Source organism: Castor canadensis, chromosome 6 (assembly GCF_047511655.1).
Source record: "Castor canadensis chromosome 6, mCasCan1.hap1v2, whole genome shotgun sequence".
Lineage (NCBI taxonomy): Eukaryota > Metazoa > Chordata > Mammalia > Rodentia > Castoridae > Castor > Castor canadensis.
Window position 1 is genome coordinate 6,569,753 of NC_133391.1, and position 6,286 is coordinate 6,576,038.

Here is a 6,286-nt window from a genome sequence, read left to right on the forward strand (position 1 = left end):
GAGCAGAATGTCCAGCCACGTTGTCTGGGCACAAAACAAGACAAACAGAAAAGCAATAGCTCTCTGTGGGAGAGAAAAGATTAATAAATAATAATCCAGAAGATAAGTATACTTGAGATTTAAAAAAAGCAACCAAATCCTTTTCTTTTGCTAATTTGAATTTGAAAAGGGAGGGACAGCAAAAAAGTTTTCCTTAGTCTTTCAAACAGACTGATTTTAGATAGCTGACCTTGTTAGGAATTCTGACTGTTAACCAGATTTTTATTTCATCGTCCCAATATCCCATCTGAGCCTTCATGTGAGTGGGGGTGTTTAGCTGCCCCTTTGTATGTTCACCAGAAATGACAGATGGCTTCAATCTAAGTAGCTTATCCTAGTCCATTCTGTATTGAGGGCAACTACAACAGCACTCACTGAGTGATTATATCTCTCCTCAGCACCCTCCTCAGAGCCTTAGCTACATCCTTATTCCAGAGAGTGTAAATCAGAGGATTCAGTGTGGAGCGATGACGCTCTAGAACACAGAACCAACTTTGTCTTGCAGTGGAGTGCGCTGGGACCTGGGCCTCAAATAGGAGAAGAGGCCAGCACCAAAAAAGAGCGAAACCACAGTGAGGTGAGAGCTACAAGTGGCAAAGGCATTTCTCTTACTCCCAGATGAACGCAGCTGCATGACACTGTAGAGAATAAAGCCATAAGATGTAGACACCAGGATGATGGGGAGGAGAATAACTGTGAAGGTGCTGATGTACACTGTGGTCTCATAAACAGTGATGTCACCACATACCAACTTCACCACAGCTGGAAACTCACAGTAGAAGTGGTAAATTATCCGAGGCCCACAAAAAGGGAAATGCATCAGGAGCACTGTGATAACTAGGGAGTTCATGGATCCACCCAACCATGACATGACAGCCATCATCAGAACCACCTTTCTGCTCATGAGCACAGTGCAATGCAGAGGATGACAGATGGCAACATAGCGGTCATAGGACATGAGAGCTAGGAGAAGACACTCAGCACCACCCACAGACAAATAGAGGAAGTGTTGATTGCACAACTGACAAAGGAGATGGACTTCTTCCCAGTGAGGTAGTTGGCAGCCATCTTGGGGATGGTTGTGGAGACGTGCATCAGATCCATGAGGGAAAGCTGGCTGAGCAGGAAGTACATCGGTGTGTGAAGCTGGGGATCAGCACAGATGAGGAGAATGGTGAGGGTGTTGCCACTCACTGCAAGAAGGAAGATCGCCATAATCAAGAGGACAAAGAAAAGGTGGTTGAAGGAGTCATCAAAGAGCCCTTCAAGGATGAAGTCTGCCAGAGAGGTCTGATTCTTCTGCCACATGTTCCCTTTCTCAGTCTCTGGGGAAACAGGGAGTGGAGATGAAGATGGATTAGAAATACTGGAGTCCAGCATACCACACAATAATGGTTTTTGATCAATAACCACTTTTTGATCTAGGACAGAATTTGAAAGAGTTCTTTTTTCACTGTTCATAATCATTCAACACCTGTAATTATTGAAATACTATTTTTAGAAAGAGAAGCTAAAATCATGATCACTCTAAAATTCCGGAGTATCTAGACTCCATTAAGTGCTAAATTTTAAGTCTCTTCTCATTTAGAAATATTTATGTATTTATATGTATACTTGCATGTTGTGTGTATATACTGTGTGTTAGGGACTTTTTAATTTTATTGTTTATTCTATCAGTCAGTGTCCAATCACAGAAGCAGAACTACTAAGCTATTTCTATAAGTACATATTAGGGTAATGAATTTCTTCACAGAACTTTGGTCTTACAAGCTTGTGGAATCTGGTTAACCAGTCTATGTAGAACTGTGTGTCACTTTCGTGTCTGATGCTAGAACGTAAAATCCATGGGATAAGCAGTCAGAAAAATGTATAGAAATAAGGGTGGGGCTGGCAGAAGGACTCTATTGGTAGAGCACCTGCCTAGCAATTATGAGGCCCTGAGTTCAAACCCCAATGCCACCAAAAAAATAAAAGAAGAAAGAAAGATAGAAAGGTGAATAAAGCATAGGTTAGAGCCCACCATCATGAGCTATAACCCCACCAAAGACCAACCGAAACCCCTGTTGGTTCTTGTTGCCTCTTGAATTAGTGGTGTGGGTATCTTGCAGAAACTTGACCCTTCTTTTTTTTCTTCATTCACATTTACACTTTTATTACACTTCTAAATACCATATAAATGAATAAAAAAGACTAAATCATGTTCTAAGCCCTAATCTTAAATATTAACCTAATATGTTTAAATGTTGATGAGCAAAATAAAAGTATATACATAAATGCCCATACACACTCTTAAGAAATTAATCAGTATTATATTCCACCACCTAGCTAACCATACTCCAAAATATTTTGCTGATGTTACTGAATTTTAACTGACATTTAATCCCATTTAATAACACATCAGTAGTCTATACTGAGGTAAATGCTCTAAAACATGGAATTCTTCCTTGTACAAAAACCCAAAGTAGGTATGAAACTAGACTAGCTGAAATTTTAATCCTTTTAAAGCTCTCTAATATTTGTGATTTTACAGCATTGGATTGCATAATATTTCAGTCCAAGCAAACCTTCAAAGAGAACTGTTATGGTCAGTCAAGCCATACATGTCAAATTATGAAAGATTTGTTCTCATAAAAGCACCAAAATGTATTCAAATATAAGCACTGATAATATATATCAACATTTATTATCTCCTAATACTCTATAGAAAACAAATGATTCTAGTACACTCCAGTTTCTGTTTTGCAACATGCTTGCCATAAAGTTTTATTTTTAAATTAGCTAATGGCACTCACCTTATTTTTTTATTTTTTTCCCAGTAAAAAGGTAATTCAAGATCCCTTTCTTTGAAAAAAATCACCTGAAGTTTTGGGGTTTTCTTAAATGTATAAATAATTCTTTGTTTTTTTTTATTATATGATTATTGTACTGGAGTACATTGTGACATTTACAAAAATGCTTACAATGTATCTTAGTCAAATACAACCTCTCCATCATAAAATGTATGCTTTAAACTGACAATCTGAGTTGTCTTTCTCACAAACTCAGTCCTACATGTTGGCTCAATTCTATCACTTTCTTACATCCAAAAGAAATACTGTAAAAAGTAAAAGGAGAATGCAGGTTCATTAATATCAGAATTTTCTTCGAAACTCTGAACAAGTGGTTTTAGTATTCTCCTGAAATCAAGGTTTAAATTAACCTGATAGTCATTCAAATTATTTTATTCTTATTTATTAAGATGTTCTTGGATTTTTGCTTATATTATTTACAAAATGAGAAAAATTTATTACTATATATAATGAATTCATCTTTCTATCTCACCTGAAGATAAAAATCACACCTCATAAAATATTAATTTCACTGAACTAACCCTCCTTTCTTGGCACCTGATGTTTGACTACTACCAAAGATTTACACAATCAAGCACTAAATTTTGCAATTAGCTGAGAGTGATCCAAAAATTCCTCTGGAAAACATAATTTTAATCATAAATACAGTCCAAAGGCAAGAGTTATAAGTAATTCTAGAAGAACACCTCTACTCACAAATGAGTGGGTCTATGAGAAACATTTAAAACTTACAGGGGTAAATGGCCATGTTTAAAAAAAAAACAACCACAAGGATCAAAATAGAACAGAAGACTGTAACAAGCAGAGTCACAGAACATACAAAAGAAATGTGCATAGTCAGCCCCACTGGAACTTACAGTCACGTGTGTGTGTGTGTGTGTGTGTGTGAAAGAGAGAGAGAGACTAAAGTTTGAATTCAGGGCTTCAAGCTTGCCAAGCAAGTGCTCTACAGCTTGAGTCACACCTCCAGTCCATTTTTCTTTGATTATTTTGGAGATGAAGGACTCTCACACTAATTTCCTGGGCTGGCTTCAAACTTTGATCCTTCTGATATTAGCCTCCCAAGTAGCTAGGATTACAGGTGTGAGCTACCAGCACCCAGCAGTAGTTCCATTCTTAAGTATGGATCTACTTCAAGTTCTTCCACTTGCAGACAGCCTTACTCTTCAAAGTACAAAATGCTGCTCTATGATAAAATGCTGGACTGACCCCAGAATTTCAAAATTGGGAACTATTGGTCAAAGTACACCAATAAATCTTGGTTGTTCAAGGGGATTGGACTTTGACCACATGATAAAGCGAGACCACACAAGGAAGGTATGAGAATAGGTAAGACACCTAAAACACTAGATAGCATTTGTTGCCCTCAACACAGAGAAAATAAAGCAGATACTTTAAAGCAACTGAGGCCAATAGGAGAAGAGAACCAGGAACTAGAGAAAAGGTTAGATCAAGAAGAATTAACTTAGAAGGTAATACACACGCACAGGAAATCAATGTGAGTCAACTCCCTGTATAGCTATCCTTATCTCAACTAGCAAAAACCCTTGGTCCTTCCTATTATTGCTTATACTCTCTCTTCAACAAAATTAGAGATAAGGGCAAAATAATTTCTTCCGGGTAGTGAGGGGGTAGGAGGGTAAGGGAGGGGGCGGGGAGGAAAATAGGGGGTGGGGAAAGGGGGGAGAAATGATCCAAGCATTGTATGCACATATGAATAAAATAAAAATTTTTTTTAAATCTTGGTTGTTGACCATAATAAAGATTTCTCCATCTTTACTATGGAGCCAGACATGGTAACAGCACACAGGAAGAAGGCTTGCAAACAATCCACTGTACAACCTGTCTAGGATAAACGAAAACTTCAGATTTTTGGACAAATAGTTGGCAACATCTACATTTAAATTTTCTTAAGCCATCCACTACCTGTGGAAACTATCTTCTAAAACATCTTTCCTCAAAATAATTTCAGAACAAGTGACCCTTATAGCAGTGCTAAAGCAGGCTTCACTAAACATTGTAACAAGTATGCCAGTAAGCCAAGCTGCCATGGCAGCAAGGCAGTGTTATGGACAGCCACCCCCCAACCAGCCAGGTAGCCTGACCAGGACATGCAGAGATGAGGTGCAGACTCAGGAAGAGCCTATGCATGCCTCGCCCTGCCCTTAGAATGAACCTCCAGAGACTTGGCATCTGGGATGAAGGGTTTTGTTGCTTGTGCATCCTAAAGGCTTTCTGAATGGAGCTGAATGCACTCACTTGGTACAAAAGGGAACGAATATAAAGGAGGATTCTGAGAAAACACAGAGCAGCAACAGGTCCAAGTGTGGCTACATACCAATGAGTCAGCAATGATCTGTGTAAACTGAAAAACAGCTGCTTCCCTGCTGCCTTCCAAATCTCCCAGGAATCTCCTCTGTGGCCAACCTTAACCAGAGCACAAAAAATGGCAATTCAGGGAAATGTAGTTAATCTTAGGCAACTTGACACATCAACAGCCACCAGAGTTCATCTTCTGTCAATGTGGCACCCATACACATCTCCTGCAGTCATGCTTAATCTCCAAATAAATACAACAAAGTCATCTGTATAACACAGTACAATCCATCCAGCATACAGACAAATACATGCTAACCCTCTCCCCAGAAGACAATACAAAGTTCTTTATTTTGGCTTTTGTTTGCACTCATTCTTCCTCCAACTGGTTCATACATCCCCTTTTATATCCTGGAACTGCAAAAATGTTTGGTTCATATGTACAGAATATTCATTTGAAAACAAAGAAGAAATTCTCATTGCTATCATCTGTGGATTAGATTATCCCATTCGAAGAAGTATAACATTCTTTGCATATCAGCCCCCGTTCCCTCAGTCACTCCACTCACTTCCCAATGAATTCATAAACAGAGCAGCCATGGCGGGAAGGATAAAGATTAGGAAGACATTAAAGGATTAAAGAGCCAGGCGTTAGTGGCTCACACCTGTAATCATAGCTACTCAGGGAAGCAGAAATCAGGAGACTCCCTGTTCAAAACCAGCCGGGAAAATAGTTCACAAGACCCTATCTCAAAAAATACCCAACATAAAACAGAACTAGAGGAGCGGCTCAAGTGGTAAAACACCTGCCTCAGTGTAGGCCCCGAGTTCAAACCCCAGTACCGCAAAAAGAGTAGTATGAGAAATAATTAAATTCATTTGTCAGTATTTCAGGAAATGGGTATAAAACGAAGAATATGGGTCAGATAGAAATAGAATGATTTTCAGTGAAAGAGGAAAAATGATATTGTATCTTCTTACATGGAAATGATTTATGTGTTTGTATGTTCCCCTATTGGCAAAGAAGAACATGTTTTGGTTATAGATAGGACAGTCATAACAGATTAATTTTGTACTGTCTT

At 38.6% G+C, this 6,286-nt stretch overlaps 1 pseudogene; it reads right to left on the minus strand.

The window, feature by feature from the left end:
- Positions 1-410: 410 nt before the first annotated feature.
- Positions 411-1,347, minus strand: LOC109701945 (olfactory receptor 2AE1-like; annotated as a pseudogene).
- Between the last annotated feature and the right edge of the window lie 4,939 nt (positions 1,348-6,286).